Source organism: Capricornis sumatraensis, chromosome 2, assembly GCF_032405125.1.
Source record: "Capricornis sumatraensis isolate serow.1 chromosome 2, serow.2, whole genome shotgun sequence".
Classification (NCBI taxonomy): Eukaryota; Metazoa; Chordata; class Mammalia; order Artiodactyla; family Bovidae; genus Capricornis; species Capricornis sumatraensis.
In genome coordinates, this window is record NC_091070.1 from 104,724,972 (window position 1) to 104,736,449 (window position 11,478).

Sequence of the window (11,478 nt, forward strand, 5' to 3'; positions counted from 1 at the left end):
ACATGCGGCCCTGGGAGGGAGCTGTGAGAGAGGAAATGTTCCCTCATTCTGGGAAGCCCCTTCAGTGGCTGGGGGATCAGCCGGCACACACAGGGAGCTGCAGAGGCTTGGAGGAGAGTGCAGCGGCTGCACCGTGGCAGGCGGAACAGAGACCTGCGCAGACGGTCCTGGCCAGGGCAAACTGAATAACGAAGAAGGATGAATAAGTGATCTGGAAGATGAAATAATGGAACTCGCCCTATCAGAACATCAGACAGATTAAAAAAATGAAACCAATATTTGAGACCTATGGGAGAACAAAGTGAGCCAATCTACACATGATAGGGATCCCAGAAGGAGAAGAGAAAACGGGGTCAAACATGCAACTGAAAGAAATTAGCTGAAAACTTCCCAAACCTAAAGAAGGAAACACATATCCAAGTATAGGAAGCTGAGAGAGTCCCAGACAAGATGAACCCAAACAGACCTCCCCCAAGATGTAATTGAAATGACAAAAGGTAAAGTGAGGGTCCTAGAGGCAGCAAGAGAAAAGCAGTTACAAGGGAACCTCCATAAGACTATCAGCCAGAAGGGAGTGGGGAGATAGACTCAGGGTCCTGGGAGAGAGAAATCTACAACCTAGGATACTCTACCCAGTTAGAGTATCATTTAAAAGTGTTGGGCTGCACCCCATGGGCCCACAAGCCCTGCACTTGCCCATCCTTGAGACCAAAAATGAGCCTGGAGTCAGTGACTGACATCAGTGGTTTAATGGATGGGGGATCTTACATGTCTAAAGCAAGCTCCCACCGAGTGCAGCAGAAAGGGGGCAGGACATGGTGGCAGTCTTCACTCCCGAGGGGAGGATACCAGTTATGAAGGGATTGAGGTTAGGTTAGGTTGTCTTACCTGTTACCAGGGAAACTAGCAGAGGGCCATGCTCCTCACCGCTGCTTTGATAAGCGGTCACGGAGGAGAGACTCTGATCTAAAGATTAGAACAGTCACTAGCTGCTGTGGGGGCAAGGGTACAGGAAGGCCAGTCATGTGAGTAGGGTGCAGGCCCTTGTCGAGCAGGGGGTGTACATGAAGCAGGAGAACAGCCGTCTTGGGGACCTGCTTGTACACTCCATGCCTACATCCCCTGCGTGACCCACACAGTCCATGTCCACCTCTCTTCCGTGATCCTGGGACAGGTATGTAGGGGGCACTGCAACCAAATACCACAAACACAGATGGCAGCAGCCAAAGGGTATCAACAGTAAGCTACCTGGTGTGCCCAGAACAGTCATTTGCCAGAATGGGGACAGATTTTGGAGCCAAGCACTTACTGGGTTAGCAGAGAGGAAGCCAATAGGAGCAGCAGTGCCCTGTCTGCTTACAAGAAAGGTAAGGCCACCCCTGGTATTCACAAACCCAGAGCCACTCGCATGGGGCCGGGAAGACCCTGGCTCTGAAGGAAGTATTCACAAACCCAGAGCCACTCGCATGGGGCTGGGAAGACCCTGGCTCTGAAGGAAGCATTCACAAACCCAGAGCCACCCGCGTAGGGCCGGGAAGACCTTAGCTCTGAAGGAAGCATTCACAAACCCAGAGCCACCCGCATGGGCAGGGAAGACCCTGGCTCTGAAGGAAGCATTCACAAACCCAGAGCCCCCCGCCTGGGGCAGGGAAGACCCTGGCTCTGAAGGAAGCATTCCAGTGCTCTAGCCAGAAGTGTTTTGTTAGCAGTGCACACATTAGGTCTTCCCAAATGAAAAACAGTTATTGCTCCCAGTTGGACTTGTGTGTCCAGCCCTATTCCAGCCCACACAGCATAGCCTGGGATAAGGGGCTCATGGGCAGTCACCCTGGCAAAATGTGAGCGGTACTGTGTGGTAACGTTTGCTGACAGGTCCTTCTGGCATATTGGCATGTGTGAGCAGGAGCTGGTAAGAGTATTCCTCCTCCCCTACGGTCAGTCCTCCCCCATGTGGTCTCATGAGCCAGATCAGGTTTTCACAGAAGTCCAGAGGAAGACAACAGTGGCCTTTTGCAATATCCCTAGCAATCGGATTGATTTCTCAGTGAGGTTCTCAGACTTCCTCTGTTCAGGCTAGGGATGAGATGTAAGACGTCTGACAGGGACAGCACAGGGAAGATAGGACTGTTAAGCAAAACACAAGCAATGTCCACATTCTGAGAGGATACCACAGCTGTCCTGGTCTGGGCTGCAGTTCAGAAAACTCAGGTTTTCAGTAATATGCAGGAACATGTCCAAAATCACATCTCCAGTGGCCACCTAGCCTTACTTTGGGTGTCTGAGCCACAGCTCCTCCATCTGGACTTTCAAATGTGTTCTCCTCCACAATGGCCAAAGCAGCTGTGCCATGCAGGTTCCACTAGTCAGTAAAGTTTAAATTAAACCATAGATAAGTCATAATGACTTCTCCATATATCTGTATGTGAAGATTTTTCCCATCATTTCCCTTTTTGATTGCAGTTTTCTGATAAATCAAAGTATAAGTCCTTCAAAGCAAGGGCGAATGCTGCCTGCACTCCTGTCCAGACCATGTTCCTGCACCCAGGCCTCCTTTATACTTCTCTAGTTTGCTACATTGCCCGAAAACTGATCAGATACTGTTGATAAGCTCTGTGGTATGTTGATGGGGAAACATTTTAGAGGCTACGTGCTTTGTCAGTTACACCAAATTGTTACCAATACGGTTTCTGTGCTTTTAGCAATAGCTTAAAGCAAGTAGTGTTACATATAGTGAGTAGTTATACTCTGTGACAGCTTCACTACAGAATTTTCTTTTCCTCCTGAACATCAGGGCAAAAGTGTGGCTAACAGAATAACTTTCATAAATCTAGACTTCAGTTAACAGTTCAGTTCAGTTCAGTCGCTCAGTCATGTCCGACTCTTTGCAAACCCATGAATCGCAGCACACCAGGCCTCCTTGTCCATCACCAACTCCCAGAGTTCACTCAGACTCATGTCCATCTAGTCAGTGATGCCACCCAGCCATCTCATCCTCTGTCATCCCCTTCTCCTCCTGCCCCCAATCCCTCCCAGCATCAGGGTCTTTTCCAATGAGTCAACTCCCTGCATGAGGTGGCCAAAGTACTGGAGTGTCAGCTTCAGCATCATTCCTTCCAAAGAAATCCCAGGGCTGATCTCCTTCAGAATGGACTGGTTGGATCTCCTTGCAGTCCAAGGGACTCTCAAGAGTCTTCTCCAACACCACAGTTCAAGTGCATCAATTCTTTGGCGCTCAGCCTTCTTCACAGTCCAACTCTCATATCCATACATGACCACTGGAAAAACCATAGCCTTGACTAGACGGACCTACTAGAATTTAATATCCCCTGAAATGTAGTATTTTTCTCTCCAAAATTACCCTCATTTCCACTAAACACAGCCAAATCAAGACAGATTTGTCAATTGACTGCACAGGCTCCTCGAAACTGGCTGTGGTGGAACTCCTCAGGCATCTCAGACTGAATTCCCAAAAGACCTTTCGAAGCCAGGAAAGTCAAGCCAGGGTCGGCTATCAGACTCTGCCTCAGTGGAATCCCCTCTTACAGACAGCCCCCAAATACTGAGATTCTTGAACATGCCAAGAGAGTCTCCTATTCACCTGATAAGGTTGCTTGGAACCCAAGAATCTCCAATTTCTAAAGGGACCAGGCAGAAAGGAAGAATGTTTCAGTTCTACCCATAGGTATAGTTTACCAAATTGCTAAGTTGCTAAGTCATAATTAACTTCAAGGAAGGGCTTCTCTATAACTGGAAAACACAGATCATACTCCAGATTAAAAAAAAAAACCCACAAAAATTATAACCATTTTCACCAGTTAACTTAGCTACCAATCTTTCAGCTTTTTATGAAGTCATCAGGTTTTCCTTTAGGATTCTCTGGTTACTTACCCAGTTCAGCAATATGATCTAAGATTTAACAGAGACCTGCACTTGTCAAAAAGTCCTTCCTCTGAATCTTCTTGAAGTACTTTTTGAAGAAGCATCAGAGTACAGCAATAACTGCCTGTAAATGACAGAAGACTGTAAAAGGCCCAGTTAAACTTGATTATGATGTAATCAATACAGGAACTCAGTTACAATAACTAGAATTATGACTGATTATAATCTTGTGCTTTAAAAACCTTCAGTTCAGTTCAGTCACTCAGTTGTGTCTGACTCTTTGCGACCCCATGAATCACAGCACGCCAGGCCTCCCTGTCCATCACCATCTCCCGGAGTTCACTCAGACTCACATCCATCGAGTCAGTGATGCCATCCAGCCATCTCATCCTCTGTCGTCCCCTTCTCCTCCTGCCCCCAATCCCTCCCAGCATCAGAGTCTTTTCCAATGAGTCAACTCCTTGCATGAGGTGGCCAAAGTACTGGAGTTTCAGCTTTAGCGTCATTCCTTCCAAAGAAATCCCAGGGCTGATCTCCTTTAGAATGGACTGGTTGGATCTCCTTGCAGTCCAAGGGACTCTCAAGAGTCTTCTCCAACACCACAGTTCAAAAGCATCAATTCTTTGGCACTCAGCTGTCTTCACAGTCCAACTCTCATATCCATACATGACCACTGGAAAAACCATAGCCTTGACTAGACAGACCTTTGTTGGCAAAGTAATGTCTCTGCTTTTGAATATGCTATCTAGGTTGGTCATAACTTTTCTTCCCAGGAGTAAGCGTCTTTTAATTTCATGGCTGCAGTCACCATCTGCAGTGATTTTGGAGCCCCCCAAAATAAAATCTGACACTGTTTCCACTGTTTCCCCATCTATTTCCCATGAGGTGATGGGACCGGATGCCATGATCTTCGTTTTCTGAATGTAGAGCTTTAAGCCAACTTTTTCACTCTCTTCTTTCACTTTCATCAAGAGGATCTTTAGTTCTTCTTCTCTTTCTGCCATAAGGGTGGTGTCATCTGCATATCTGAGGTTATTGATATTTCTCCCAGCAATCTTGATTCCAGCTTGTGCTTCTTTCAGTCCAGCATTTCTCATGATGTAATTTGCATATGTTAAATAAGCAGGGTGACAATATACAGTCTTGACGTACTCCTTTTCCTACTTGAAACCAGTCTGTTGTTCCATGTCAAGTTCTAACTGTTGCTTCCTGACCTGCATATAGGTTTCTCAAGAGGCAAGTCAGGTGGTCTGGTATTCCCATCTCCTTCAAAATTTTCCACAGTTGATTGTGATCCACACAGTCAAAGGCTTTGGCATAGTCAATAAAGCAGACATAGATGTTTTTCTGGAACTCTCTTGCTTTTTTGATGATAAAAACCTTAGTCTCTGGCAAAAACCAAGGAGCAAGTAATTGTGAACTGGTTTTCATTCCAGCATTTCCTGATTGGAAAACTTATGCTTTAGTGTTCCTCTCTTAAGCAGGCGAAGGTAGGTAAGCCTAGACTCGGCTAGCAATTAATGTTCCAATATCTTATCCTATTTGAAAGGACCCAGATAGTCAATGAATTCTCTTCATTTATCTTAGTTTAAATTGTCAAAACCTGTTTTAGACAAGCATTCACAAAACATAATTATTCCTAGGGAGTTTACCCAAAAGCTCTTATCTCATGTACATTTCCTCAAAGTTTCATCATATTAAGTTGTTTTCCTTGCAGACAGATTTGCAACAGACATAATAAGGTCTTATTTGATCTCTAGTAAACCTAGGTATACAACAGAAGTAGAAGTATCACATTTATCACTGATGACTCTAAAGACATATCTGTATTAATCAAACCAACAAGCTTAAGTAGCTTCAATACCAGCTGTCGATTCAGTACTGAACATTTCCTGGGTCATGTGAACCTGAAATTGAAATTCATTCTAGCCAGTTTCTTTTATACTTCTGAAAATTTATTTAAGTGCTTAATTTCTTTTAAGCCAGTTAAACAGAGCTCATCCAGAAACCAATCTTGGCCATGCCATTTGGAGACACAGACATGCCAAAACCAGTTTTAGAATGTCAAGAGTCTCATCTTGGGCGTCTTCAGGGTTTTTTGTTTTTGTTTTTTTTCCAGTTGCTAAATAGCCAATTCAATTAAAACAAATAACAGTAATAGTAATACATATCACTCACATTCATATACATCAGTTTCAGAGGAACATGAATCGTCATTCAAGTTACTAGGACTTCCAACAAGGGTCAAAACCAGGGAGAGACAACAGGACTTAGACTCAGGTACTGGGGACTCATGTGCACACACCCAAGGTAAAAGCCAAACCAGTTACCAAAGGTTCAGTTGGATAAAATAGCCGAGCCATTAGGGGCCATTACTCTCCATAGTCTCTTGGTGGCTCTCATTCATCAAAGACAGCCACTCCTAGGATTGGCCCACAACTTTCAGGATTACCCCTGCAACTTTTGGGCCCCACACGCTAGTGGACAGTCTCCCTCCAACTTCCACTATTCATCCTTATTTCCCAATGTCTGTGCTCATGGGAGTTGGGCTGTATGTTGCAGGCCTGCAAGCCCTATACCTATCCACCCCTGAGACTGAAGAAAGAGCCGGAAGTCAGCGACAGAGACCTCAGTGTCTTAATGGCTACGAGGATCTTACATGTTTGAAGCAAGGTCATGGAGTGATACCCCACTGTGTGCGGCAGATCGCAGGCAGGACATGGTGGCATGGGAAATTCTACCAGGCAAAAAAGAACTTATACCAATCCTTTTTATTTTATTTATTTATTTTTTACCAATCCTTTTTAAACTCTTCCAAAAGACTGAACAGGAGGGAAAACTCCCAGAGTCATTCTATGAAGCCATCATCACCCTGATACCAAAACCAAACAAAGACATTATCAAAAAAGAAAATTAGAGGCCAGTATCTTTGATGAATATAGATGCACAAAATTCTCGACAAAATATTAGCAAACCATATCCAATAGTACATAAAAAGGATCACACACTGTGATCTAGCTGCATTAATCCCAGGGTCCCAAGGATGGCTCAACATGTGCAAAGCAGTCCACGTTTGATACACCACATCAACAAAAGACAAAAACTACATACCATTTCAAAGGATGCAAAAAAAGCATTTGATAAAATTCAGCGTACATTTATGATAAAGACTCTTACCAAAGTGGGTATACAGGGAATATATCTCAACATAATAAAAGGCATTTATGACAAACAGCTAACATGATACTCTAATGAAAAGCTGAAAGCCCTCCTGCTAAAATCTGGAACAAGGGAAGGATGCCTATTCTCACCATTTCTATTTACAACAGTACTGGAAATCATAGCCACAGCCATCAGAAAACAAAAGGTATTCAAACTGGAAGGGAAGAGGTAAATTTGTCGTTATTTGCAAATGGTATGATAATATATGTATGAAATCCTAAAGATTCCACATGAAAAGTTCTAGAACTGATAGATGAATTCAGCAAGGTAGCAGGATAGAAGATTAACATACAGAAATGAATTGCATTTCTTTACACCAACAGTGAAATAACAGAGAGGGAAAGTTTTGTTTTTTTAAAAAAACATCCCTCTTAAAATCACATTAAAAAAATAGTTGGAAATGCACCTGACCAAGAAGGTGAAAGATTTATATGCTGAGAACTATAAAACATTGATAAATGAGAGTGAAAATGATTAAAAGAAATAGAAAGATATCCCATGCTCTTGGACTGGAAGAATTGATATTGTTAAAACATTAGGCCATTGTGCCCAAAGCAATCTACAGATTTAATGTGAGCCCTATCAAATTACCCATGATATTTTTGACAGAAATAGAACATATAATCCTAAAATTTATATGGAACCACAAAAGACCCTGACTTGCTGAAGCAATCGTGAGGAAAAAGAACAAAGCTGGAAGCATAATCCTTTCAGCCTTCAGACAATACTATAAAGCTACAATAATCAAGACAGCCAGACATCCTGGAGTGTAAAGTCAAGTGGGTCTTAGGCAGCATCACTATGAACAAAGCTAGTGGAGGTGATGGAATTCAATTGAGCTATTTCAAACCCTAAAAGACGATGCTGTGAAAGTGCTGCATTCAATATGCCAGCCCATCTGGAAAACTCAGTAATGGCTACAGGACTGGAAAAGGTCAGTTTTCATTCCGATCCCAAAGAAAAGCAATGCCAAAGAATGATCAAACTACCCCACAATTGTACTCATCTCACATGCTAGCAAAGTATTGCTCAAAATTCTCCAAGTGAGGCTACAACAATACATGAACCAAGAACTTCCAGATGTTCAAGCTGGATTTAGAAAAGGCAGAGGAACCAGAGATCAAATTGCCAACATCCGTTGGATCATAAAAAGCAAGTTCAGTTCAGTTCAGTTCAGTTGCTCAGTCGTGTCTGACTCTTTGCGATCCTGTGAACTGCAGCACACCAGGCCTCTCTGTTCATCACAAACTGCCAGAGTTTACCCAAACCCACATCCATTGAGTCGGTGATGCCATCCAACCATCTCATCCTCTGTCGTCCCCTTCTCCTGCCTTCAATCTTTCCCAGCATCAGGGTCTTTTCCAATGAGTCAGCTTTTCACATCAAGTGGCCCAAGTATTGGAGTTTCAGCTTCAGCATCAGTCCTTCCAATGAACACCAAGGACTGATCTCTTTAGGATGGGCTGGTTGGATCTCCTTGCAGTCCAAGGAACTCTCAAGAGTCTTCTCCAACACCGCAGTTCAAAAGCATCAATTTTTTGGTGCTCAGCTTTCTTCATAGTCCAACTCTCACATCCATACATGACCACTGGAAAAACCATAGGCTTGACTAGACAGGCCTTTGTTGACAAAGTAATGTCTCTGCTTTTTAATATGCTCTCTAGGTTGGTCATAACTTTCCTTCCAAGGAGTAAGCATCTTTTAATTTCATGTCTGCAATCACCATCTGCAGTGATTTTGGAGCCCAGAAAAATAAAGCCAGCCACTGTTTCCCCTTCTATTTGCCATGAAGTGATGAGACCAGATGCCATGATCTTAGTTTCCTGAATGCTGAGCTTTAAGCCAACTTTTTCACTCTCCACTTTCACTTTCATCAGGAGGCTCTTTAGTCCCTCTTCGCTTTCTGCCATAAGAGTAGTGTCATCTGCATATCTGAAGTTATTGATATTTCTCCCAGCAATCTTGATTCCAGCTTGTGCTTCTTCTAGCCCAGCGTTTCTCATGATGTACTCTGCATAGAAGTTAAATAAGCAGGGTGACAATATACAGCCTTGACGTACTCCTTTTCCTATTTGGAAACAGTCTGTTGTTCCATGTCCAGTTCTAACTGTTGCTTCCTGACCTGCATATAGGTTTCTCAAGAGGCAGGTCAGGTGGTCTGGTATTCCCATCTCTCTCAGAATTTTCCACAGTTTATTGTGATCCAGAGTCAAATGCTTTGGAATAGTCAATAAAGCAGAAATAGACATTTTTCTGGAACTCTCTTGCTTTTTCGATGATCCAGTGGATGTTGGCAATTTGATCTCTGGTTGCTCTGCCTTTTCTAAAACCAGCTTGAACATCAGGAAGTTCACAGTTCACGTATTGCTGAAGCCTGGCTTGGAGAATTTTGAGCATTACTTTACTAGCGTGTGAGAGGAGTGCAATTTTGTGGTAGTTTGAGCATTCTTTGGCATTGCCTTTCTTTGGGATTGGAATGAAATCTGACCTTTTCCAGTCCTGTGGCCACTGCTGAGTTTTCCAAATTTGCTGACATACTGAGTGCAGCACTTTCACAGCATCATCTTTTAGGATTTGAAATAGCTCAACTGGATTTCTTCCTCTACCTTTGTTCGTAGTGATGCTTCCTAAGGCCCTTGACTTCATATTCCAGGATGTCTGGCTCTAGGTGAGTGTGAGTGATCACACCATTGTGATTATCTGGGTTCTGAAGATCTTTTTTGTATAGTTCTTCTGTGTATTCTTGCCACCTTTTCTGTGTATCTTCTGCTTATCTTAGGTCCATACCACTTCTGTCCTTCATTGAGCCCATCTTGGCATGAAATGCCTTATCTCTAATTTTCTTAAAAGAGATCTCTAGTCTTTCCTATTCTATTGTTTTCTTTCATTTCTTTGCATTTATTGCGGAGGAAGCTTTCTTCTCTCTCCTTGCTATTCTTTGGAACTCTGTATACAAATGGGTGTACCTTTCCTTTTCTCCTTCGCTTTTCATGTCTCTTCTTTTCACAGCTATTTGTAAGGCCTCCCCAGACAGCCATTTTGCTTTTTTGTATTTCTTTTTCTTGGGGATGGTCTTGATCCCTGTCTCCTATACAATGTCACGAACCTCCATCCACAGTTCATCAGGCACTCTATCAGATCTAAGCCCTTAAATCTATTTCTCACTTCCACTGTATAATCATAAGGGATTTGATTTAAGTCATACCTGAATGGTCTAGCGGTTTTCCCTACTGTCTTCAATTTGAGTCTGAATTTGGTAATAAGGAGTTCATGATCTGAGCCACAGTCAGCTCCTGGTCTTGTTTTTGCTGACTGTATATAGAGCTTCTCCATCTTTGGCTGCAAAGAATATAATCAATGTGATTTCGGTGTTGACCATCTGCTGATGTCCATGTGTAGAGTCTTCTTTTGTGTTATTGGAAGAGGGTGTTTGCTATGACCAGTGTGTTCTCTTGGCAAAACTCTATTAGCCTTTGTCCTGCTTCATTGTGTATTCCAAGGCCAAATTTGCCTGTTACTCCAGGTGTTTCTTGACTTCCTACTTTTGCATTCCAGTCCCCTATAATGAAAAGGACATCTTTTGGGGGTGTTAGTTCTAGAAGGTCTTGTAGGTCTTCATAGAACTGTTCAGCTTCAGCTTCTTCAGCGTTACTGGTCGGGGCATAGACTTGGATTCCCGTGATACTGAATGGTTTGCCTTGGAAACAAACAGAGATCCTTCTGTCGTTTTAGAGATTGCATCCAAGTACTGCATTTCTGACTCTTTTGTTGACCATGATGGCTACTCCATTTCTTCTAAGGGATTCTTGCCCACAGTAGTAGATATAACGATCATCTGAGTTAAATTCACCCATTCCAGTCTATGTTAGTTCCCTGATTCCTAGAATGTCGACGTTCACTCTTGCCATCTCATGTTTGACCGCTTCCAATTTGCCTTGATTCATGGACCTGACATTCCAGGTTCCTATGCCATATTGCTCTCTACAGCATCGGACCCTGCTTCTATCACCAGTCCCATTCACAACTGAGTGTTGCTGTTGCTTTGGCTCCATCCCTTCATTCTCTCCGGGGTTATTTCTCCACTGATCTCCAGTAGCATATTGGGCACGTCCAAGGTCAGGGGTGGCAGCTGAGAAGAGCTACCCCACGTCCAAGGTCAGGGGCGGTGGCCGTGAAGAGATACCCCATGTCCAAGGTCAGGGGCGGTGGCCAAGAAGAGCTATCCCACATCTAAGGTAAGGAGCAGCAGCTGCACTTTGCTGGAGCAGCCGTGAAGAGATACCCCACGTCCAAGGTAAGAGAAACCCAAGGCAGCTAAAGCTGTTTAAGTCTTCTGTATTTTGTTGCTAAGGGTGTCCTCCATTTGTACCTATGCAA